General features: G+C 41.5%; 1 protein-coding gene across 1 annotated transcript in view; it reads left to right on the top strand.

Annotated features, from left to right (window-relative positions):
* The first annotated feature begins 13,668 nt into the window (after positions 1 to 13,668).
* The window catches only part of kcnj19a (potassium inwardly rectifying channel subfamily J member 19a), a 39,474-nt gene continuing 39,453 nt past the window's right edge, over positions 13,669 to 13,689 (top strand). The window contains exon 1 of the mRNA XM_061981296.1: positions 13,669 to 13,689. This exon is cut by the window's right edge and continues 941 nt beyond it. The gene's annotated coding sequence lies outside the window, so the exon portion shown is untranslated.

Raw genomic sequence — 13,689 nt, 5'->3', positions numbered from 1 at the left:
GCCCCCCTCCATCATGGGCCCCTATAATCCGTCTCCTTTACCCCCCCCTTTTCGGCGCCCCTGACTATCATCATAATACAGTCATCACACAAGATCATCACATTGAATTATTTACAGCAACTCGACTTTCGTTGGCCTGCAACATGTTGTTGGAAAACCTTTTTATGAAAATTAAGAAAAAAAAGCTAAAAGATGTAATGTAATGAGAAAAAAGCTGACATTTTTTATAAAAATGTTTTAAGTATGCCGGGGACATGTTTATATATATAATTTTATATATATATATATATATATGTCATACTTGCCAACCTTGAGACCTCCGAATTCGGGAGATGGGGGTGGGGGGTTTGTATATTGTAGCATCCCGGAAAAGTTAGTGCTGCAAGGGGTTCTGGGTATTTGTTCTGTTGTGCCCCGCTGGATGCATTAAACAATGTAACAAGGTTTTCCAAAATAAATCAACTCAAGTTATGGGAAAAAATGCCAACATGGCACTGCCATATTTATTATTGAAGTCACAAAGTGCATTATCTTTTTTTAACATGCCTCAAAACAGCAGCTTGGAATTTGGGACATGCTCTCCCGGAGAGAGCATGAGGAGGTTGAGGTGGGCGGGGCGAGGTTTAGGGGTAGGGGGTAGGGGGTAGCGGGCGGTGTATATTGTAGCGTCCCGGAAGAGTTAGTGCTGCAAGGGGTTCTGGGTATTTGTTCTGTTGTGCCCCGCTGGATGCATTAAACAATGTAACAAGGTTTTCCAAAATAAATCAACTCAAGTTATGGGGAAAAAAATGTCAACATGGCACTGCCATATTTATTATTGAAGTCACAAAGTGCTTTTTTTTTTAACATGCCTCAAAACAGCAGCTTGGAATTTGGGACATTCCCTCCCTGAGAGAGCATGAGGAGGTTGAGGTGGGTGGGGCGAGGTTTAGGGGTAGGGGGTAGCGGGCGGTGTATATTGTAGCGTCCCGGAAGAGTTAGTGCTGCAAGGGGTTCTGGGTATTTGTTCTGTTGTGTTTATGTTGTGTTACGGTGCGGATTTTCTCCCGAAATGTGTTTGTCATTCTTGTTTGGTGTGGGTTCACAGCGTGGCGCATATTTGTAACAGTGTTAAAGTTGTTCATACGGCCACCCTCAGTGTGACCTGTATGGCTGTTGACCATTGCATTCACTTATGTGTGTATAAAGGCAGCATATATTATGTCACTGGGCCTGCACGCTGTTTGAATGGAAGAAAAGCGGACGTGACGACAGGTTGTAGAGGACTCCAGAGACAGTGCCTTTAAGGCACGCACCCAATACTGTTGTCCAGGTGGAACTCGGGGGAAATTCGGGAGAACCCACATCTGTGGTCCCCTCCAAGGTTTCTCATTGTAATCCCATTGGGGTGAGTTTTTTCTTGCCCTGATGTGGGATCTGAGCCGAGGATGTAGTTGTGGCTTTTGCAGCCCTTTGAGACACTTGTGATTAAGGGCTATATAAATAAACTTTGACTGATTTAATTTGAAATGCTATAAACAGACATTCTATATCAACAGTTTGTGCCAGCTTTTTTGTATCTTTATTAATACAAGCATTTTAGCTTTTTCTCATCATATTACATCTTTTTGCTCCTTTTTTTCCTTACATTTTACTGTTGATTTTTTCCCACAACATGTTGCGGGCCAACAAAACCTTAGCTGCTGTCCGCAAATGGCCATTTGACCGCACTTTGGACACCCCTGAAATAACTAATAATAGCACACTGTCAACAAATATCGTTTCAATTATTTTATTTAAAAAAAAAAAGCTTTGATTTATATTATGTCGCTTTGATTAATCGTTTAATAAAAATCGATAAAATCTGGACCGCATAAAAGAAGCTAACACAAAATAGAAGGTACATTTAAGTAAATGTTACGTAGACGGTAACATGAGCTAAATGACAGGTAAAATAAGTTAAATAAAAGGTAATAGAAAGTAAATAGAAGGTAAAAAATAGGTACAAGAAGATAAGAGAAGCTGAATAGTAGGTAAATAAAAGGTACATGGCAGTTGAAAGAAGGTAGGTAGAAGGTAAACAAAGATACAAGAAGGTGAATAGAAGGTAAAGTAAGAGAAACATCAAGTAAATAAAAGGTAAAATAAGGTCAATGGAAAGTAAAATAAGGTAAATAGAAGGTAAAAAAATAAGTACAAAAAGAAGCTGAATAGAATCTAAATAAAAGGTACACGGAAGGTAAAGGAAGTAGAAGGTAAAGAAGATAAATTGAAGGTAAATGGAAGATAAAATGATAAATAAATAAATGATAAATGGGTTGTACTTGTATAGCGCTTTTCTACCTTCAAGGTACTCAAAGCGCTTTGACACTATTTCCACATTTACCCATTCACACACACATTCACACACTGATGGAGGGAGCTGCCATGCAAGGCGCTAACCAGCACCCATCAGGAGCAAGGGTGAAGTGTCTTGCTCAGGACACAACGGACATGACGAGGTTGGTACTAGGTGGGGATTGAACCAGTGACCCTCGGGTTGCACACGGCCACTCTGCCACTGCGCCACGCCGTCCCCAAAAATGAGGTAAATAGAAGGTAGAAAGGTAAAAGAAGGTAAAAGTAGGTAAAATACAGTGAAAAAAGGGGTACAAGTAGGCAAAAGAAGGTAATTAAAAGGTAAAATAATGTAAATGGAAGGCAAAAAATAGGTACAAAAAGATAATAGTACCTGAATAGAAGGAAAAATAAAAGATACATGGAAGGTAAACAAAGTGGAAGGTAAAATTAAGGTAAATGGGAGATAAAATGAGGTAAATAGAAGGTAAAAAAAAAGGTACAAGAAGGTAAAAGACGGTACCATCCATTTTCTACCGCTTGTCCCTTTCTGGGTCGCGGGGGGTGCTGGAGCCTATCTCAGCTCAGTTAAATGGAAGGTATAAAAGCAAGTAAATCGAAGGTAAAAAAAAACAAACGGTAAAAGACAGGAAGAAGGTATATAAAAGGTATAAGAAGGTGAATAAAGGGTAAATAAAAGGTAAATAGAATGTACAGGAAGGTAAAGAAGGTAATTAGAAGATAAAGGAAGGTAAAAAAAAAAAGGTGAATATATGCTAATCAGATGAAAAAGTTTTCATCTGATTAGCATATATGGACCTTTTATTTGACAAGAAGGCGGACACAAGAAAGTGCGGAATAAGAAGGAACAATTTCCCTTGTGGATCAAAAAAGTTCAAGTCTAAGTTAGTCTAAGTCTAAGAAGGAACATAATAAGAACATTTGATGAAATTTGGTGTACGATATTATAGCATTTTCAGCATTCACACAATAGTTTAACTGAGTAAAATTGTGTATATATGTCCTATAAAAGCCTATACAATAAAGGTTTAATATACAATTAAATGACATTACGCATACGTCAAAATAGGTCAACATCTACTGTCAAAGAATGGAATGTCACTATTGGTTCCTTTGGAAACGGTTTAAAAATCCCAAGTTCCATACCTACACTAAATATATGCAAATATTTTATTATTTTTCTCAGCTATTCAGCATTTTGCACCTATTTTATTAGCTAAAGATGGAAAACAAAAGTAGAAGATATTATATGTGTTTGTTTGTGTGTGTGTATATATATATATATATATATATATATATATATATATATATATATATATATATATATATATATATATATATATATATATATATATATATATATATGTATATGTCTTAATAAGGTTATCCAAAAAATAGTGCTCGATACCGTAGTAGAGCGCAATATATGTATGTGTGGGAAAAAAATCACAAGACTATTTCATCTCTACAGGCCTGTTTCATGAGGGGGGGTACCCTCAATCATCAGGAGATTTTAATGGGAGCATTCGCATACCATGGTTTATATAGGGCACAGAGTGGGTGGGTACAGGCTGGCCTAGGGGCGTGGTGATTGGCTCATGTGTTACCTAGGAGGTGTTTCCGTCTATGGCGGCATGTTGTTACAATTTCGCTGCGCTTGTTGAGGGATGACAGGTCTGGACGGTAAATAATAAACAGTTTCTCTTTCAAGCATAGGTTGCATCTTTTATTACCACTATTGTAAGGTGTGCTGGATGCAAGAATTTGCCATGTTATTGAATATTCAACATTACTGTCTTTGAGGTCCCAAATGTGTTTGCTGAGTTCTGTGGTATTTCGCAGGTTTTTGTTCCTGAAAGAAGCCTTGTGATTGTTCCATCTGGTTTTGAATTCTCCCTCGGTTAATCCTACATATGTGTCGGATGTGTTAATGTCCTTGCGTATTACCTTAGATTGGTAGACAACTGATGTTTGTAAGCACCCCCCGTTGAGAGGGCAATCCGGTTTCTTTCGACAGTTACAGCCTTTGTTGGTTTTGGAGTCGCTCTGTCCGGGGGCCGGCGGCTCATTTGCAATTGTTTTGTTGTGGTTTGAGATGATTTGTCGTATATTGTTCATGCAGCTGTAGCTCAATTTAATGTTGTTCTTGTTGAATACTTTTCTTAGGGTGTTGTCTTTGGGAAAGTGTTTGTCAATCAGATTGAGGAATTTGTGTCCAATGTTCGTTGAGACGTTTTTGCTGTATGGGGGGTTGTACCAGATGATGTCGTTTCGTTTTCTGTCCTTTTTTGGCTGGTTTCCTGGCGTGGGTTCATAGGTGAGGGTGAAATTGTATCCGCTTTCATCAAGGGCTTTTTGGTACGGGGGGGTTGCTTGGTCAAATTCAGCTTTGCTAGATGACAGCATCGATAGCCTTTTATTGATTCCGGTAGGTATTCTTTTCGTGGTGGTGGGTGGGTGGTTGCTGTCATGGTGCACGTATTGGAGTGTTGTGTTGGGTTTCGTGAATGGTTGGTAGCTGTTATTTCTCAGGTTGAAAGTGACGTCAAGGAAGTTGACGGTTTGCTTGTTGGTTTCAATCGTTATCCGTAGGCCGTTCTCTTTGAAAATTTGGCATATGCGCTTCTTGGTATTCTCGCTGCTCCTTGGTAAAAATGACATTATAATCTAAAAGTGATGCTCCTATATATATATATATATATATATATATATATATATATATATATATATATATACACATATATATATATGTATATATATATATATATATATATATATATATATATATATATATATACATGTGTGTGTGTGTGTGTGTATATATATATATATATATATATATATATATATATATATATATATATATATATATATATATATATATATATATATATATATATATACACACACACACACACACACACACACACACACACACACACACACACACACACACACACACACACACACACATAATGTCTTTTACTTTTGTTTTGCATCTTTAGCTAATAGAAATAGGTGCAAAATGCTGAATAGCTGAGAAAAATAATACAATATTTGCATATATTTAGTGTAGGTGTGGAACTTGGGATTTTTAAACCGTTTCCATAGGAACCAATAGTGACATTCCATTCTTCTTTGACAAAAGTATAAGACATTATATGTGTGTGCGTGTGTGTGTGTGTATATATATATATATATATATATATATATATATATATATATATATATATATATATATATATATATATGAATGAAAGCAGTAAAAAGCAGTAAAAATGACATTATAATCTAAAAGTGATGCTCCTACACGTGGTGTTTGTGTATGTGTGTGAGTGTGTGAGTGTGTGTGTGTGTGTGTGTGTGTGTGTGTGTGTATGCCACTCGTAACTGCCTTTGCTAATGAACTCATTAATTCAGAGAGTAGAGCATCAATGAACATTAGAGAGTAGAGATATGCAAAAAGAATCTAGAGTGAGTGCAGTTTTGCCTTGCTCCTTCCATGCAGTATTTACACACGTCAACTACTGCAGCATGTACATAAAAGTGGAAATGTACTGTAAATAATAAATATACTGTAGTACATTCAATAAGCGAAAGTGCTACTTGTTAATAGACTTTAAGTTGACCTCAAGACAAAGTGGCTTCTATTTTAGTGCATCCAGAAGTAAAAGTCGGTCCAGAGCTCAACTTTCCATCTCATATCAACGCCATGATGATGATGATGATGATGAGCAGGAAGGTCATGAAGGACAAGGACGTGAAACATATCTTTCCCAGAGAGACAAAGGCGTGTGTGCGAAAGTGTATCACATGACACCGGCTGATACATTGAAAGGCGTCATTAATAATTCAGTGTAGCTCCTCCCCCTCCTCGCGGCGTGACAAACAAAGCAGGTGGATGTTTGAACATCTCCTCAGAGTGCAGCCCCAGCACTGATTCAGCAGCCACACGTAACAGATGGCGCCCGCGGGCGTCCACCCTCTAATCCTCAAGTCCGCTGGGGATCAGAGGTCCCTCTTGTTGAGGCAGGGGTGTCTCTGTGGGCGGGATTGATGCGTCTTCCAGGGGGACGCCACCATTGACTTGTCAAAACCCTAATTCCATTACCCACCGAGTAAAATACCACCCTGACCCTAAAACAAAAGGCTAAAGCTGCACGCTAATACAGTAGTACCTCAATTTAGGGGTAAATTGAGATACGAGCTGTCGTTTAGTTTTTTTGTAATGCTTTAAATTGCAAGCATACCTTGAGTTATGAGCATTGAAGTCATTTTTTCAACAGGTTTGTGATGTTAGAGCAGATGTGTCGAACTCGCCTTCACTGAGGGCCACATCACAGTTATTGCGGCCCATCAGAGGGCCGTATGTAAGAGTTGATACATATGAAAATAAACATATCATTCTTCATGATATTATTACATAATTGCCTATAATAATAATAATAATATATAGCGCCTAGTTTGCGCCTACAGCCCCTCCGACAACCACCCTTGTAATGCTTCATGATGCTTAGTGTTTGCTGGATCTGTTTAGCACACAGCTTCTAAAACTTGTAGATCATCCTCTTTATGTTCAGGCTCAAAAATATACGATTCTGATCATCATTTCTCCCAAAGTAGTCTTTGTTGTCTCTCATGAAGTCTGCCATGATTAGTAGGGTTTTTTTAAACAGCTCACACAAAAAGCACATAAGATGAGAATTAAAAAAATAAAACACCTGCAGTGCCAGATTTTGTATTTTGTTGTAATACATAATTTGTATTACTGCTGTAGGAGCAATTGCCTTCAGAGGAGGAGCTACACTTCCATGTTTAGAATACAGTTTTACGCATTATTAACACAAAAAATGAATTGTTACGATCATGCTTTGATTGTCAAATATGTTTGGTAATTTAATCTGTGATATTTCTACCTCAATAAATGCTTCTGATATTCGGTATATTATATGTTGTACAAGTAATGGTATTCATATCGCTGCATGACATTGTTTGAACCATCTCTATGTATTAATAACGTGTAATATTCAGCCTGCTAAACATTCTGTAGAGACTATCAATCAGAATATGTTTTAAAGGAATATACACTTTTTCATTCTGACAGAAAACATTCATTTAGGGAGAAAAATCTCAGATTACATTACAAAACATTTTCGACAAAGCATGATTGTGTCAATGCGTGGACCATGGCGGCGCAAATTACTGCGCGCCACTTCCGTGGCCGACGAGGAGGCGGGTGCGTCGTCATCGTGGCAGGCGTGGAATTTGCGCGCGTCCTCGTCATGGCAGGCGGCGAAGCTTGGCGTGGTGCGTCAGGCGGCAAAGCTTGGCGTGGCGCGTCAGGCGGCGAAGCCTGGCATGGCGGGTCTTGGCATGGCGGGTCTTGGCATGGAGGGTCTTGGTTTGGAGGGTCTTGGCTTGGCGGTGCTTGGCGGCGTGGAGCTGCTACGGGCAGCGCTTGGCGGCGTGGAGCTGCTACGGGCGGCGCTTGGCGGCGTGGAGCTGCAATGGGCGGCGCTTGGCGGTGTGGAGCTGCAACGGGTGGCGCTTGGTGGCGTGGAGCTGCTACGAGCGGCGCTTGGCGGCGTGGAGCTGCTACGGGCGGCACTTGGAGGCGTGGAGCAGCTACTGGCGGTACTTGGCGTCGTGGAGCAGCTACTGGCGGAACTTGGCGGCGTGAAGCAGCTACTGGCGGCACTTGGCGGCATGGAGCAGCTACTGGCGGAACTTGGCGCCGTGGAGCAGCTACTGGCGGCACTTGGCGCCGTGGAGCAGCTACTGGCGGCACTTGGCGCCGTGGAGCAGCTACTGGCGGTATTTGGCGGCGTGGAGCAGCTATTGGCGGCACTTGGCGCCGTGGAGCAGCTACTGGCGGCACTTGGCGGCGTGGAGCAGGTACCGGAGCTTGGCGTGGTGGGTCTTGGCGAGGTGGGTCTTGGCCAGAGGTGGGTAGAGTAGCCAGAAATTGTACTCAAGTAAGAGTACTGTTACTTTAGAGATTTATTACTCAAGTAAAAGTAAGGAGCAGTCACCCAAATATTTACTTGAGTAAAAGTAAAAAGTATGTTGTGAAAAAACTACTCAAGTACTGAGTAACTGATGAGTAACATACACACTCATATCATACATATATACCGGTATATATATATATATGCATATATATATATATATATATATACATACATACATATACATTGATATATACAGTATATAATTTATAAGTATTTATTTTGCTGTTTTTGTTTACATGTTAAAGGTGTTTTAATGAATATACATGCATGTTTAACATATAGATTCCTTTCTTTAATGAAGACTAGAATATAAGTTGGTGTATTACCTGATTCTGATGACTTGCGTTGATTGTAATCAGACAGTCGTGATGATAACGTCCACGTTTTCAAATGGAGGAGAAGAAAGGTTCCTCCTTTCTGTCTAATACCACATGAAAGTGGTGGGATTTTGGCATCCTATTTGTCCAGCTTCCATATTCGTTTTTATACACTTTACAAGAAATATATTGGTGTCAAACTCCGTAGCTTGCTAGCTTGTTTACGCTGGCTTTGGGAGACTCTTGTTTTGAAAGCGCAGGCGCGATGGCGCGGCACTTTTATTGTGAAGACAGGAACGTGCTCATGTGCGGTCAGTATTGAGGCTTTTGACGGTACGGTTTAAATAAAACAAGTATCTTTTTTCCTTCACACTTTTGATTGATTGATTGGAACTTTTATTATTAGATTGCACAGTACAGTACACATTCCGTACAATTGACCACTAAATGGTAACACCCCAATAAGTTTTTCAACTTGTTTAAGTCAGGTCATGTGACCACCTGGCTCTGTTTGATTGGTCCAACGTCACCAGTGACTGCATCTGATTGGTGGAACGAAGTGAAACGTCACCAGTAAGGCAGGCACTTTGAAGGTCTGTCTGACAGACCAAAACAAACAAAGCGTGCATTAACAGATCGATAAAAATTAGTAGCGAGTAGCGAGCTGAATGTAGATAAAAGTAGCGGAGTAAAAGTAGCGTTCCTTCTCTATAAATATACTTAAGTAAAAGTAAAAGTATGTTGCATTAAAACTACTCTTAGAAGTACAATTTATCCCAAAAGTTACTCAAGTAGATGTAACGGAGTAAATGTAGCGCGTTACTACCCACCTCTGGTCTTGGCGTGGTGCTAGCTTTGGAGCTGGCGCTAGCTTTGGTGCAGGTGGAGGTGGCCTAGCCGGGGATTGCGGCTTAGCAGGCCGAAAGATCGGTGGCGGCGGCTGGGCCGGAGGTTGCGGCTTAGCAGGCCGAAAGACCGGTGGCGGCGGCCGGGCCGGAGGTTGTGGCTTGGCATGGTGATGCTGAGCCACCCCACCTGAACAGTTCCCAGCCCTTTCCCCCCCCCTCAAGGAGCGGATACCAGACGCGCTCCCCGCGGTCTGGAACCGTTTTTTAGGGTGGGTGGAGGGAGGTCAGGAGAGGGGCAGAATCCTCCCCATTAAATTGTCCAAAATGTTTTTTATTTTTACCCACCTGAGTTTTAGTGGGTCAAAAAAAAGAAAAATCTTGTGGCGTGGGCGTGGCATGAAAACTTGGACATGGCTTGGTTTGACCAGACAAAGAATTTGGAAACAAAATCTTCAGGTCTGTGGCATCCTCCTTGAGCTGCCAGGCTGGCTGTCATCCATTTCCGCCCGGAGGGGGAGGAGCCCATGGGAGTGGCGCATCCTGTCCACTCGCGGAAGTCTTTCCTCGTTCTTGGCGACGTTTCCGGGACAGGAGCAACGCGCCGATCGGCACCAGCTTGCCTCCGGCCCCCACATCATCCCCCTGCGCTCCCTGGGGGAAAAGCGCAGCGTCTCGGCCTCCATGGCGCGCAGCACCTCCCAAGAAGCCTCATCCAACTCGTCCATCGTAAGGTTGCTTGCGGGAAAGCGATTAGCTGGCGACATTCTGTCAACGCATGGATTATGGCGGCGCAAATTACTGCGCTGATTGCTTTCCCAGGATGCAAAACAACTAGACTGGACTTGGCTTGAAGGTAAATACATCTTTTATTTTTACACTAACAAAAGAAACAAAAGGCGCGCACAAGGCGGAAGTACAAACTTGGCTAAGAAAACAAAACTAGCACTTGGGCAAAAACTATGGACGTGAAACAAATAAACACTTACTGTGACATGAGCAGAACAAAAACTTACGTGGCATGGCAAGAAGCATAAACGATGGAATAAGCAGGGCATGAAAATGACAGAGGTAAACAGAGTTAATGTCGCCAGGCTGACTTCCTGGCAACTGCAAGCCTAAATACTGGTGACATGATTAGTGAAAACAGGTGCGTGACTCAAAATGTGAAACAGGTGAAACTAATGGTTGCTATGGTGACAAAACAAGGGAGTGAAAAAGCAGGAACTAAGTGACCAAAACCAAACAGGACATGACTAAAACAAAACATGATAGACAGATATGACAGATTTCATTTTGATATATAGTTATATGATGTGACGCGTAGTGATATTATTGTTGAAGCCGGGAGAATGTAATTGGGATGAGAAAAACTGTCCTGCCATGTTTCGACGAATGTCTCCGATAAAAAAGTGACTTCAGACTTCCTGTCTAGGGTGTTTTTTTTCTGCTGAGCTTTTATTCATTCTTACTGAAGCAGTGAGTCTAACAATTTACATTTTATGTTATCAGTGCACTCAACTGTAATGTAAACACAGACATGAAGCTCTTCCTGTCTGCAAGCGCCAAAGGTGCCAGCAGGCGTTCGCTCCAATGATGTTGTCTCACGGCGATTGAAGGTAAAATGTAAAATGTCTTGTCGGGAGAAATGGCTTTGGACCTGAGATTTCAACAATGTCCCGCTTTCTTTTTACATTTCTGATCGCTATTTTTGAGCTGGTGGCTCAGCAGAAACTGTATGTACACCATTATGTTTCCCACGCTACAAAATGGCTCGAGGGTAGGGGTGTAACGGTACGTGTATTTGTATTGAACCGTTTCGGTACGGGGGTTTCGGTTCAGTTCGGAGGTGTACCGAACAAATTTCCACACAAACATATTAAGTAGCCGCCTTCGCTTCCTTCTGCCTCTGTCTCTGTCAGTACTCTACACAGCACCCAGCATTGTCCCACCCACACAACCATCTGATTGGTTACAAACAGAGCGGTAACAGCCAATCAGCAGTGCGTATTCAGAGCGCATGTAGTCAGTGCTTAGCGTTTAGCAGGTAAGCATCAGGCCGCGGACTCTCCCCAAATTATAATAAACACCTCCCAGTCAACTACTAGTAACATCACTATGAGCCCGTTGACCTTCTAGAAACCTAAACGGCAGCTCAGCTCGCTCGCAGTCCTGGCTTGAGGTGAAGGCTAATTCGCTTTTAGCGTAATGTTAGCTCATTTTGCGGTGTGTGTGTGTGTGTGTGTGTGTGTGTGTGTGTGTGCGTGTGTGTGTGTGTTACGGACAGCAAAGCCCTGTCTGTCTGTTATTTCACTTGACCTTTTTCTGTGTTGATTGAGCTGTGTTGAAGCATTATGTTAAATGAAGAGTTTCTGTCTCTGATAGTTGATATAATAATGTAACTGCATCATAAAGCCTACATGAACTCCATGGTGTTCAGGGATGAATAGTCTCTCCTATTGCTATTGTACCATTTTTTCAGCTATAGTTACATTAATCATTAATAATGTAGCAGCCTAGTTTTGAATGGCAGGGTCCCTGCTATCACATGTTGATAAAAATATAACATTTACATAATAAAAATCAACTACAGGCTTCCCAAATGCTGTAATAAATTAAGCATGATGAGTGGACTTGAAACTGTTTTAATGTTGCACTTTTTATATGTAGAAGAAAAGTTTTGTCATTTTATTTAATCTGAGCAACAACTTAATGTTGATTAACGTGGGCAAAATTATTATAGTGTTCCCAATGTTAAAAGGATAAAGCCATTGTTTACAAATTCGGTAAATAAATAACCAAAAAATTTATATTTTGTTGTTTTCTTACTCTGCCGAAAATGAACCGAACCGTGACCTCTAAACCGAGGTACGTACCAAACCGAAATTTTTGTGTACCGTTACACCCCTACTCAAGGGTCTAAAAGGAATCAGGACAAATGTGTGTTAATCGCGCATTAAAAAAAAAGATCGCCGTAAAGGAACTTATAGTGAAGTGAATTATATTTATATAGCGCTTTTCTCTAGTGACTCAAAGCGCTTTTACATAGTGAAACCCAATATCTAAATTACATTTAAACCAGTGTGGGTGGCACTGGGAGCAGGTGGGTAAAGTGTCTTGCCCAAGGACACAGCGACAGAGGAAGTACCAATGATTGTCACACACACACTAGGTGTGGTGACATTTGTCCTCTGCATTTGACCCATCCCCTTGATCACCCCCTGGGAGGTGAGGGGAGCAGTGGGCAGCAGCGGCGCCGCGCCTGGGAATCCTTTTTGGTGATTTAACCCCCAATTCCAACCCTTGATGCTGAGTGCCAAGCAGGGAAGAATGCTGGTATGAGCTTTTAAACATAACCCGTTAACTGCTGCCAATCAAATGGTGAATAAGATACTCTTTAGGGTTCATATGTTTGTAAATGTGACTGTGATGAAGTCAGTGCCTCACCAGCCATCAACCTCACCGCACGTCACTGGTGTGTAGTCATTAAATATGTATTCTGATATATGTTCTTCACAGAAAATGAGCCCAAGTCAGTGAGTCTCAGTTTGAAAAATTAATTAATTGTATAATTTTTCTTTTAATAAAAAATGAAAACGGGTCCCACAGACCCAAAACACCACACAAGGGTTCAGGGGCGCTGCTAGGGATTTTGGGCCCCATGAAAATAATCTTTACAGGGCCCCCAACACAGTGTCATTATTTTTTCTGTATTATAATTTCATCATCATTAGGGGCCTCTCTGGGCCCCCCTCCATCATGTGCCCCTAGAATCCCCCCCTTTCGGCGCCCCTGCAAGGGTTAAGATGTAGTTCATGTTTGATGGGGGCATACTTAAAAAAAAGCTAAATTAGCTGCACTTGAGTCAGCCTGCCACTAGATGGCGCCCCTTGACTTCTGGCTCGTCGTAGGTGAGCGCGCTCGGGCATTCATTCCAAACAATTTAAAAGTCAATTAAAAAAAGCGCGCAAGGATGAGACAAACGGACGAATGAAATAGATGACATCACTTCAAACACACACGGTCTAAATCCACACAATTAACTCGACTTAAACGATGCACACGCACACCGCTTCTTTTCTCGGATTTCAAACACAAAGGTGGTCATGCGTAAATCTCCCCTCCTCTCTCTCTCTCTCTCTCACGCACACGCACACGCACACGCACACGCACCTCCAC

This window comes from Nerophis lumbriciformis, linkage group LG24 (assembly GCF_033978685.3).
Source record: "Nerophis lumbriciformis linkage group LG24, RoL_Nlum_v2.1, whole genome shotgun sequence".
Classification (NCBI taxonomy): domain Eukaryota; kingdom Metazoa; phylum Chordata; class Actinopteri; order Syngnathiformes; family Syngnathidae; genus Nerophis; species Nerophis lumbriciformis.
The sequence above is the reverse complement of the archived record's forward strand: the minus strand, read 5'-3'. Positions and strand labels throughout refer to the sequence as shown.